The sequence below is a fragment of the Macaca nemestrina genome, chromosome 6, assembly GCF_043159975.1.
Source record: "Macaca nemestrina isolate mMacNem1 chromosome 6, mMacNem.hap1, whole genome shotgun sequence".
Classification (NCBI taxonomy): Eukaryota; Metazoa; Chordata; class Mammalia; order Primates; family Cercopithecidae; genus Macaca; species Macaca nemestrina.
The window spans coordinates 15,462,827-15,475,774 of NC_092130.1; the positions used below are offsets into that span (position 1 = coordinate 15,462,827).

General features: G+C 36.1%; 1 protein-coding gene and 1 long non-coding RNA gene across 8 annotated transcripts in view; one reads left to right on the forward strand and one right to left on the reverse strand.

Moving 5' to 3' along the window:
• The window catches only part of LOC105480830 (uncharacterized), a 179,830-nt gene extending 171,088 nt beyond the window's left edge, over window positions 1–8,742 (forward strand). The window contains exon 3 of the long non-coding RNA XR_011624162.1: window positions 8,727–8,742. This is a non-coding gene — a long non-coding RNA (uncharacterized lncRNA). The remainder of the gene's footprint in view (window positions 1–8,726) is intronic.
• The window catches only part of LOC105480824 (teneurin transmembrane protein 2), a 3,943,693-nt gene that overhangs the window by 3,287,673 nt on the left and 643,072 nt on the right, over window positions 1–12,948 (reverse strand). The window lies entirely within an intron of this gene.

A 12,948-nucleotide genomic window follows, 5' to 3' on the forward strand; every position in this document is an offset into this window, starting at 1 on the left:
ACAAAATGGATAATAAAGTCATTTGCTGGAACAATTTAACATTGCTTATTTGCTTTTAGAATTTGAATTATTCTGGAGACTAAAATGCTTTTTAATCTTCCCCAAATCCATGGACTATGAAAGGTAAATAGAAAGATGTGAGTTAGCCAATCTATTTTCACATTGCGGTGAAGTGGATTTCAAAGGTTGATTATATATTCAGAAAGTTATATTCGTGTTTGTGTAAATAGACAAGTATTTTTAAAAACATGAGAAAAAGATTTAATGCCAAATACGAGTATTCTCAAGCTTTTTAAAAATGAATTATTATGTAAACATAAAAATCAAAATATTTCAAGAAAATGTGTATTATTACTATTTTTAAATATTTTACTATGCATCATATTTGAAATATAGACTTTTAGAACTCACTATATTTATAAAGTTTAAAGATCTACAGTTAGAGAAAGCTATATAGTATCACTAAAAAAATTACAGTGTAATTTTCAGACAGGAAACAACCTTGAAGATTTAGTAATTCATGAAGAATACTTTTTATATTTCTGGAGGTGAAGATTACTTCATTTTATTCTAAATTGCATCAAAGCACACACACACCAAGGATTGCCTTTAGAGCATAAGGAAATATATCAATAAATTTTAAACTATCAAGTTAATCTTTAAACTCCCCCAGAAAGAATGAGTTATGAAAATGAAAGTAACACCACAATAATGTGAATGTGAATTGCTATTAAATTTTTATACTTCTGTAATTAGACAGCAAAGACCAATCATTTAAAACTTGGAAAGGAAATCATCTACAGGATTTATATGAGTTTATGCATTTTATTTTCAGTAATACTAGAGCATAATCATAAAACATTAAGATGCATATAAATGTAGTCCAACGGGATGACCCAAATGCATGCAATAGTAGGGAGGAAAAAAATGGTTGCATAAAAGCAAATTTTGTAAATAACACCAATATTGTCCAAATACCAGTATGAGGACCCAATACATAGACTATTACTTGAGGTTCCCATTTACAGTTATATCTTTCAAAGTCAACATCACCTCTTCCATTGTGTGCAAAAGAGCAATTTAAATATTTCAGTATAAAAATAAACCAATAATGAGATGATTTTATGGGGGAAAATCTGAAGTAGGTTAAGAAAGTTTTGAGTTTTTTTTTTTTTTTTTACCTTTTCAATCATTTTTGGGATGCTTCTCTGTTTTCCTTTTAGTCCTTCCTGGGCTTTAATTATTTTTCAATGAAGCCTTCTCTGTTCAAAGCTTGGAAATACCACACTGCACTACTCTCAAACTTCAGCATGCATAATAATCACCCAGGGACTTAGTTAAGAATGCAGTTTCATAGACTATAATCAATGGATCTTGTGATTCCATGTTAGGGGAGTTAAGGAGGGTTGCTCAAGAGCCTATAGTTTTAATCATCTAATGCAGATAATCTGGAGACCAAACTTTGAAAACTCTGTCATGGGAAATACTTGAATAAGTAAAAGTCTCCAGTCCCAAAAAGAAAGAAATAAATATGTGAGTTTGTGGCTGGATAACTTAGGGGCACTGATATGGTTTAGATTTGTGTCCCTGCCCAAATCTCATGTCAAATTGGAGGAGGGGTCTGGTGGGAGGTGATTGGATCATGGGGGTGATTTTCCCCTTGCTGTTCTCCTGATAGTGTGTGTGTTCTCACGAGATCTGATGGTTTAAAAAGCATGTGGTTTTCTTTGCTCTGGCTCTCTCCTGCCACCATGTAAGACGTGCCTTGCTTCCCCTTCCCCTTCCACCATGACTGTGAGTTTCCTGAGGCCTCCCCAGCCATGCGAACCTGTGAGTCAGTTAAACCTCTTTTCTTCATAAATTTCCCATTTTCAGATAATTCTTTGGAGCAGTGTGAAAACAGATTTATAAAGGCAATTACAAATTGTGTGATTTTTGGATAATCATGTAATCACTTTGCTTCTCAACTTCCTCATATAAAATTCAGGGTCCTGGACTAGGTGAGGTCTAAGGTTAATTTTGGATCTCTCAATAATACTAGTTTTTCTCCAGCTGTCAGGGCATATAGCATTGCATGAGAAAGCCTCTCAATATCCTTCAAAATCAAAGCTAGCAGATGACTGCTTGCTTTACCTTTTGCTAATACTAGATATCTTGATCACATTGAATGCAAAAATAATATGGTGATGTGTACATACTTATTTTTCTGCCCAACAGAACCTATGCCTTTTTCAATGATTTACCACATTCCTCTTTCTTTTAACTACTTCTCCTGACATCATCCATGGTTGCAATGGAAGTCATTATTTTATAGTGCAATCTACCCTTGGAAGTTCTTGGTTAACCAGTTCTAAAGTAGACACTTGATCCAAGCTGGGCCAAATATTCTCATGCCTGTTATTTTTGGGTTTGAGATTCAAAGCAAATTGTCATTTTCCTAAAGGTCTGAACTATAACATGAAAATATCAGATGATGTTGGATGCATCTGTAGAGTAAATTAGTCTGAAGTGAGAGGATAGTACTTACCCACATAGGAGCAAAAATAAGAGTCAGAAAAAATATTTTCATTTGCTGATTTCATGGCACAGCAACCTTGCTGTATTTGATTTACGCAAAATATCTAGAGGTTTTATGGTACATTTACCTTTTAGAATAAGCCAATTTGAGTTGTGTTTCTGTGCCAGCCAAATGAGAGTCCTAACTAAAAGAGCAGATTTTGCAGATGGATATTGAAATTCCATCTGTAGCTTTCTAAATAATACAATGCGAAAGAGGGCAAATTTGATTTGAACTTGATTGGATTGGAAATTAATAGGACATGATTTTCTAGAGTAATCCTATTCTGTATCTCTTCTACAGATGGTTTTTGACCTAGGAGGCCTGATATCTAGTGACTATGGAGTAACCAGACCACAAGGAAAATAGTCTAACCCTAGCATTGCCATGAGGAAGCCAAGAAAAAATAAATATCCAACATATAGAATTTTCTAGAACAAAAATAAAATGTTTTTAGGTCTGAATCTAAAATATGCATTTTTTTTCATCTAAACAGGACAAGAATTCAAATGCTGTTTCTTTGTGGATGACATGAACTGATACCTAGAAAACCTTAAAGTCTCTGCCAAAAGGCTTCTGGAACCAATAAACCTCAGTGAAGTTTCAGGATATAAAATGAATGTACAAAATCTAGTAGCATTTCTAGACACCAATAACACTCAAGGTGAGAGCAAAATCAAGAATGCAATCACATTTACAACACACACACACACACATACACACACACAAAACCTAGGAATATATCTAATCCAGGTGATGAAAGGTATCTACGAGGAGAACTACAAAAAATGCTGAAAAAATATCACAGATGACACAAACAGGGAAAAACATTCCATGTCACGGATTGGAAGATTCAATGTCATTAAAATGGCATACTGCCCAGAACACTTTACAGATTCGCTGCTATTTCTATCAAACAACAAATATCATTTTTCAGGGAATTGAAAAAAAAAAAAAAAACTGTTCTAAAATTTATATGGAACCAAAAAAAAAAAAAGCCCAAATACCAAAACCATATCATTCTGCCCCGGCCCTTCCCAAATCTCTTGTTCTCACATTTCAAAAGCAGTCATGCCTTCCAAACAGTCCTCCAAAGTCTTAACTCATTTTAGCATTAACTCAAGAGCCCACAGTTCAAAGTCTCATCCCAGACAAGACAAGTCCCTTCCACCAACGAGCCTGTAAAATCAAAAGCAAGCTAGTTACTTCCTAAATACAATGGAGGTACAAGCACAGGGTAAATACAGGCATTCCAAATGGGAGAATTGGCCAAAACAAAGGGGCTACAGGCCCCATGCAAGTTCAAAGTCCAGTGGGGCAGTCAAATCTTGAAGCCCCAAAATGACCTCTCCTTTGACTCCATTTCTCATGTCCAGATCACGCTGATGAAAGAGGCAGTCTCCCATGACTTTGGGCAGCACCGCCCCTGTGGCTTTGCAGGGTATAGCCCGCCTCATGGCTGCTTTCGTGGGCTGGCATTGAGTGTCTGTAGCTTTTACAGGCACATGATGAAAGCTGTCAGTAGATCTAATATTCTGGGGTCTGGAGGATGGTGGCCCTCTTCTCACAGCTCCACTAGGCAGTGCCCCAGTAGGGACTCTGTGAGGGCTCTAACCCCACATTTCCCTTCTGCACTGCCCTAGCAGAGATTCTCCATGAGTGTCCCATCCCTGTAGCAAACCTCTGCCTGGGCATCCAACCATTTCCATACATCCTCTGAAATCTAGGAGGAGGTTCACAAACCCCAATTCTTGACCTCTGTACACTTGCAGACTCAACACCACATGGAAACTGCCAAGACTTGGGACTTGCACCATGTAAAGCCATGGCCTGAGTTCTACATTGGCCCTTTTCAGCCCTGGCTGGGACACAGGGCACCAAGTCCCTAGGCTGCACACAATATGGGGATCCTGGGCCTGACCCACAAAACCATTTTTTCTTCACAAACCTACAGGTCTGTGATGGGAGGGGCGCCACAAAGTCCTCCTACATGCCCTGGAGACATTTTCTCCATTGTCTTTGTGATTAACATTTGGCTCTTTGCTACTTGTGCAAATTTCTGGGGCCGGCTTGAATTCCTCCTCAGAAAACGGGTTTCTATCCTATTGTCAGGCTGCAAATTTCCCAACTTTTATGCTGTTTCCCTTTTAAAACTGAATGCCTTTAACAGCACCCAAATCCCTTCTTGAATGCTTTGCTGCTTAGAAATTTCTTCTCCCAGACACCCTAAATCATCTCTCTTGAGTTCAAAGTTCCACAAATTTCTAGGGCAGGGGCACAATGCTCCCAGTCTCTTTGCTAAAACGTGACAAGAGTCAACTTTGCTCCATTTCCCAACAAGTACCTCATCTCCATCTGAGACCACCTCTGCCTGGATTTCATTGTTCATATCGTTATCATCTTTTTGGCCAAAGTCATTAAACAAATCTCAGGGAAGTTCCAAACTATCCCACAGTTTCCTGTCTTCTGAATCCTTCAAACTGTTTCAACCTCTTCCTGTTACCCAGTTCTAAAGTCAGTTCTACATTTTTGGATCTCTTTTCAGCAGCACCCCACTTGTGATAACAATTTACTATATTAGTTCATTTTCATCCTGCTGATAAAGACAAGCCTGAGACTGTGCAATTTATAAAATAAAGAGGTTTACTGGACTTAGTTCTACGTGGCTGGGGAGGCCTCACAATCATGGTGAAAGGCAAGGAAGAGCAAATCACATCTTACATTGATGACAGAAGGCAAAGAGAGAGAGCACTTGTGCAGGGAGACTCCCGTTCTTAAAACCATCCGATCTCGTACTACTTATTCACTATCATGAGAACAGCACAGGAAATACCTGCCCCCATGATTCAATTACTTCCCACCAGGTCCTTCCCACAACACATGGGAATTCAAGGTGAGATTTGGGTGGGGACACAACCAAACCATATCACTCCTATACCCCGGCTATTCACTGGGAAGAGAAAGGAACGAGGGATGCCTTTTTCATCTTTTTCTAGATGGGTAACCAATTATCTTCACTCTGTGTTTCTCTCCAATGCATCTTGAATCACTGGGATTCCTTTGAAAATAAAGCAAACTGTCCTTTTTCCTCCTCGGTCCTCTCTTCACTGATGAGTATTTGTGTCCCTGTACCACAGGACAATCCCATTAGATGTATTCCCCAAACTGAAGAAGTTAATTTCCCCAAATCTTAAATTGCTGGGCTTAAAATTGAGCTCAGGGGAAAGGAACCCAACAGCCTGACACTCCAGGTAAAAGGTAAAAGTTTTTTAATAGTTGGACTTCTGGCCTCCCTCTTCCTCGGCAAACTGGTTGAAAGAATGATAAAATCACTGTTTTATCCTCTGTAAAGTTTTGATTAATGGATAAAGGATTTATGAAGCTAGTTGTAAGCTGTAGCCAATCTGGTGTGCTCTGTATGTCTTTCTGTATGGTTCTGTTGTGAAAAGGAGTACCTTAGGATAGAATGTGGGCTTAGGACTCTATAAACCCACTCACTGTTCAAGCCAGCCCAGCAAACTGGTCAGTAACAAACTTTGCTTTATGTTTCCATCTTCTTTTACATCCTTGGGAGCATGACCTGTAACCATGTAGAAATACTTGGTTTTGGTCTCTGCTGTTTTACAATGGCAGCTTGGGTTCAATCCTGGCTTTGGGAATGAGTATTTTCTGGCTAATAGCTGTGTGACTTTTACTTTGCTGATTCTCTTCCCCTCTGTGACCAACTTCTAGCTTCCTTTCTTAAATCTTCCCTTCTCTGAGCTACCTTTAAAGATTCTAGATTGTGTAAAAACTGCTTACCACCTCTGTGATAATACCTTGTACACTTGCCATTAAGTCATAACCTTAGTTGAGGCTTGTTGGTTTCACCTGTGAGGTTACTGTTGGTAAAGTTCAAAAGTCAGAAATATTGGCCACTTAGTGTGGCTAAAATGGGTAGCAAGGGGTTTGAACAGATTTTCTCAAAGAGCGCTCAGCTTAATTAAAAGTGAATATCCAAGCTACAGCTATATTTAAAAGGGCTTTATGTTTTTCTCTTTTTGGATCTTGTTTTTCTGGAAAAGTTTTGTTTTTTTTTTTTCTTGTCAGTCAACTGAATTACTTCTCCCCGTTTTGTCTTGTCACTCTTCATGCACACATGAGAGGCCCTAAGATAACTTACGAAAGCACAGGACTCCTTAGAAGAAACAGAGAAGGTGTCACAGATCCCATTATGGGAAAAAAAAAAAAAAACCTGTTTTCCTCATGGAATCCCAAGAATTAAAAGCAGATAGTTCCCTCTCAAAATTTATTTTTGTTTTCCAGCTTTGCCTGTTTGTTGGGTCCTAAAAACTGCAGCCTTTCCTAGCCCTACTTATTGAAGGGTTCCACCTTGAGGCCAATAATCTAATTAGGAGGAGGTTGGCAAATGAAAAATCTTACAACTACTGTATCTTCTTCTGTCTGTCTGTGTAATCATATATGTGTTATGTGTGTGATGGTTATATAAAAATGAGCTCTAATTGATTGGACTAAAAAAATAAGCACTTAGATCAAATAGTTTTGAAAGAAAAATAAAAGCTATAATGTCTTTTAGTTCACATGACTTTAATCTTCGAAAAATAAAAACAGTTTTAAAGATAATTGCTAAAATACAAATGTCTTCAAAATGTAAATATGTGGTCTAAATTATGCAGGTCAGACAGTAGGTCTGCTAAATGTTTTAAGGATATAAAATGATTCTTTGGCTTTTGAGAACTGTTTCACTTGCCTGCTTTACAATCTGGTAATGCCTGGGACATATGGAATTATCCATGCCCTTAACTATGCTGGAAAGAGTCAGATTTTATCTGCACCTATTACATAATTAAAACAACTTACCAAGGTTTACACTAAAATTAAAAATTGCTAAGAGTTGCCATTATAACATGTAATTAAGACTGCTGAGATTGGACTTACATGCAAGGTGTGTAAGGAAAGTAAAATGTGTTTTTAGTAAAATATTATGAGAAGGCATGGGAATATAAATTTTTGCCTGGGTTAAAGGATTGTCTTGAATTAGATAAAGCTGAAGATTTAAAACACTGGTGGATGGTTTGTAAAAATTAATCTTGCAGAAGAAATTCTTTATGTGATCATATTGACTAACTTCAAAAAGTTATTAAATGGTTGTTCCATAAATTGAGCATTGAAATAAAAACACGACAAGGTTTTCTTAAGGCAATAATCTACTCTTTAACAAAAATTTATAAAGGGTTATAAAAGCTTTATAAGCATCTCACCTCATGGTCAAACTGGTTAAGATTGGATAGAGTCATCTATAAGGTTTCATTAAAAAATTGGGGTTGACATTAATAGTAGACTAATGCAAGGGTAAAATTTGACTTTCTCTCTCTTGAACAAGATTTTCATGTAATAGTAAAGGATAATTAAAGGTTTTTGCCTTTTTAAAAATTTTTGTGTCATCATACTGGCTAAATAAATAACATGATAATTTGGAACTGTATTTCATAATATAAAATGTTTTGAACCTTTAACATGTTTTGTAGGCTTCTCAAAAATCAAACTTTAGCTTCAAAAATTGTCCTTTGTGACCCCTAGCTTTTGGATGCTACAGAGAACCCCTGGAGCATCCAGAAGAGAGGTAAACGGGATTATTTGACATGTTTAGTTACAAGGGATTGCTAAAATAAAACTAAGGTTTAAATTTCTTCAAGTTATATTTTAGTGAATAATATTAATGTATGTTCAAAAGTTGTATGGGATTTCTAAAATTCTAATGTCTGAGTATATGCTATCAATCATAATTAAGGTTATTATGTTAAGTTACTATAAACCACAGAGATAACCAAATTTCTTTGGCCAGTTGTATTCTTGACTATAATTACCCTGGACATTTTGTCATTCACAGACAATTATTGTCTTGTTTTTTGTTTTTTTTTTTCCTTTTCAAAAGATGATTTATAATCAGCTATAGGACTTTGACAGGTGCTTTTAAATGCAAGTTTCTGATACCTTTGCAGATTATGATATTGGAATAGAGGGAAATGTATAAGACTCATGAAGAGCTGAAATGTTCATGAATATCAAGCAGAACAAGAATTAATGGAATAGACTGAACTAATAGAAAACAAAGTAATCTATTCAATTTTTTGCTTAAGACATTGCTGATTTTTGTTTTGTTTTTCAGAGTCAAGGAAACTTATTTTGAGCTATTTACAGTCTTTAATAATGAATAAGGTATACTCCTGTGAACAAAATTTGGAGCATGTTTCTCTCTGCCTGGCTTCTCCAGAATTTGGAAACTATTTGTGAGTATTCTTAGCTTATGGCAATATAGTTATTTGCATCAGTGCAATAAGAATCCATTTTCTTTTTGCAACAGGACACAATTTGAGAAACTGGTTGTTTTGCCAAGGCTTTGACTGGAAGGATGTGCTTCCCTTTAAGGAATCAAGCTTGACTTGCAGAGCCAATAAAATCCTCTTGGGAAAACTGGCCTCATACCTTGTCTACACAGTTCCTATACAGGGTTCTTAACCTGTGGGGAGCAGAGAATGTCACTTTCTAGCAAGCCCAGGAGCCTGACGTTTTTGGGATCTCAAAAAGAGAGGAATTTATCCAACTTACAGGTATTTGAGGGTACAAACCCATTGCTGGGCTTGGCTTTAAAAGGTCTTATCTGAGATTCCTTGTGGACCAGAGTTCCATCAAAGTCGATTTAAAAGCCTGTGTGAAAAATAATTATTCTTGCTGCACTTTATGCAAATAATTAGACCACATATAAAACTAAAGTTTATTTTGCAAATAACTCAGTCCTACTATGATTTGTTTTTGACAAAAATGAGGACTAGAGAAAAATTATGTTTCAAAACTTATCATACACTTGTTATTAAATAATAATCTCATCAGTTGTTTTTAAGTTTTTGCCTACCTTTTAGACTAACCCTGCTTGTACCTGTGAACCAACCAGTGATCTCTGGCTGAAGCTCAGAAGAAACAAATGGGATGGGTCACGTAAAAATCTAGATCAATATTTTAATTCTGAGTGATTATCCTGCAAATCCTGCCAGGTGATGGGAGTGAATGAGGAGCCTATAACTTGGAGGTTTCTTTGTTTGGGAAAATAAGACCAAGGGAGCTAACCAAAGCCAAGCCCCATGCACCCAAATCTTAGCAGGCATAACTATAGCCACCATTTATCTGGGCATGCTGGCAGCCTTGGGATTTTTTAGCTCTCCTTACCCTCTTCAGTTTGATATATATTTACTAATAACTCAAATTGTTTATTCTCGTTTAGAATATTAAACTTCAAATGGTGACGCAAATGGAACTGTGCATGGATGTGCCATTCCTCCAGCTACTCTTAAAGCAAGCTCAGGAGGAACCCTAACTGCTGCCCTAACCGCTTTCCCAAAACAGCGGACCCTGTCAGCAGGACACAGTTGAGTGGACATTGTTCACTTGCCCCAACAGCAGCTGGGCTCTTCACTCCTGAATAGGGGAATAAAAGGAGTTAGCCAGCTTCCTTTAGACAGAAAGTAAGAGAAGGGTCCCCAAGGAACCCCCCACCTGACCCACAAGTGTTTACACCAGACGTTTTGTGCAGATAAGGGAAATTGCACATGCCCTCAGTGAAAAATCCTGTTCCTTAACACATACATACACAGTAAGAGAAATAAATCAATACAGAGTGGCTCAGTCTAAGGGCCCACATGTGCACTGGAAGGATGTGGTGGAGCCACCAGGAATTCACACCTTAAGCCCTAGCCCTGGTATACAACTGTGAAGGGGACAACTGGAAACCTGCTTTCAGGACCTCTCCCTTTGCTGAGAGCTTTCCTTTCGCTTAATAAATTCTACTCCATTCACTTTTTGGTGTCCATGTGCCTAATTCTTCATAGTCATAAGACAAGAACCTGAACCCAGCTGAGATAAGGAGCAAAAATCCTGCATCACCATGACATACAGACGTATCAAACTTGTACTTGTACCCCCGAATCTTAAATAAAAGTTTAAAAAATTTAAAAATAATAAATGAAGTAATTAAATATGCATCCCTTTTAATAATTAATTTTATGTATTTTAACTAATGTTTATGTAAGAAGAAATATAATTGGGAGTAGGACTTATTTAATCTCTGTTTCCTATTTTTGTAAAGCAACGACATAACATTTTTAACACAATGTTTTAAATGTACATAAATTTCATCAATTGTAGCAAGGGAGCTGAAAATATCAACAATGCCATTTAAATTTTCTTTAAAATTAGGTGCAACATGTCTGAATATATTTAAAAGTGTTAATTTATCACAGATTATACAACTAATTGAAATGTGTTTAACTCTCAATTATTAATGATGTTTTATTTATCAGGAGATTATTTATAAAATATAATTATATCAATAATTTGCATTTTTTTTTTCCACTGGAAAACAAAAGTCCTGAGAGTGTGGATTATGGTAACACACATCCATCCACATTCCACCATGTTCCCATATATCATTCCTAGAATCACAAAATAAAACATCAAATTTCAATTGTGCTCAAAAATGCCATACATGAGAATAAAAGGGTGGCAGAAATAAAAGATGAAGGCCATGTGAGCATGTTATTTGCCCACTTAGATTGTGGAACTACTTGGAAAATGTTGGGTGTTCATCGACTAGAGGAAAGAAAATTACCATCTATCCCATGCGACAGACGAGAGAACTGTTTGATAGCCCTCATTTTTATCTTTTTTCTTTAACAGTGCTTTACTGACATCTACTTGGTGAATATAATTTACATCAATTCAATATTGTCAGGGACAAAAAATGTTAGGGCTGGTTGATTTACATCCAAGAATATGAAGTCACCAGATTTCAAAAAGTGTAATTTTTCAATTACTGTTTTTGGGAAGTAAAAGAAATGTTTCAAACTTTCTAAGAATAAAATAAACTACTTATTGTAAAATGACTGATAAGTGGGACAATGAATTGCCTCTTTAGGTAAAAAGATGGATGATAAAGACAAGAAAACACTAGAAAGTTATATAGGGCTTTGTATACCAACAAACATATTAGGATATTCATAATTCTAGCATCTGAAAAGTGGCTAATGGGAAAATTGAAGATAACTTATATGTCCTGTTCTTTGAAAAATATTTAGATTTATCTCCATTCATGACTGATATAAAACAATAACACTGAGACATAGATACTTAGCAAAACAGATAAATGAATCTGCTAAAAATAATATATTAATAATTAACTATACAATTGAATTAGGATGCACTGAAAACGAATATCCTTATTTGAAATAGAGCGGGAAACTATTCAACTGGAATATTCAGCAGGATATTCAATGCCTGAGTGAGAGTTCTTTACAAACACATCGTTCACAATACCTTCGCCAGGTTCTGGAGCTCTTATGATACATTCAGGGGGTTGGTAATCATGCCTGGAGAGTCATATCTGGCTTGCCACCTGGTTTTGTAAATAAAATTTTATTGGAACACAGCCACACCCATTCATGTGCATATCATTCTTTGCTGCTACTCTCTCTTGTAAGGGCAGAGTAAAGTAGTTGCTACAGAAAGGATATGGACTGGAGGCCTAAAATATTTGTTATCTATCCCTTATAGAACTTTCCCACCAACCGATGATAAGTTGGTAATCAATAATACTTTTAATAGCATTGCTTGGCACATGAGAGATAATCTCCTGGACACAGAATAACTTTTTATTTCAGAGGTACAACATTGTATAAAATCTAATGATGTAGCAACATATTGAAAGTAACGTTTTTAAAAACCAAATATCCACTAAAATTTAACTATGTTGTTGATCTAGCTGCCAAATATTTTATCCGAAGAAAAGACATTTGTCATGAGATTTCTTCCATTGGTGGGTAATTCATATCTGCACAGATAATGACTACTATGTCACAATTTGCTGTTGCCTGAAGAGTGGCAAGATTGTTGGGCCAATTACAAAGCAAATTCTACCTTTATAATCTCAAAATATTCAAAGCAAAAATACTGTTTTCTTAGAATTGAAAAAAATATATTGATAGAATAATACTTTGTACAGCTGAAGACATATTTGAGCTCATACGTCGAAAGAATGTTCACTAGCCACAATTGATACAGAGAGACCATCATATAGATTACCTCTTCAGAAAATAATTGAATTTCAAAGATAAAGAAATAATGTGAATAATCAATAAATACTCAAAAATACGTCTGGTCTCAGACATTTTCTTTGTTAAATTAAAAGGAACATTTTACTTCCTTCTAAACCAGGCAATTAAAAATCCTCTACAGTTTTTTAAGGAAAATTACAGGTTTATTACAAACTAGGCTGTTGTTTAATTGCAGAAACAATGGAAAGATAAATGTCATAAAAATGAATTCCAACTGAGAGAGAATTA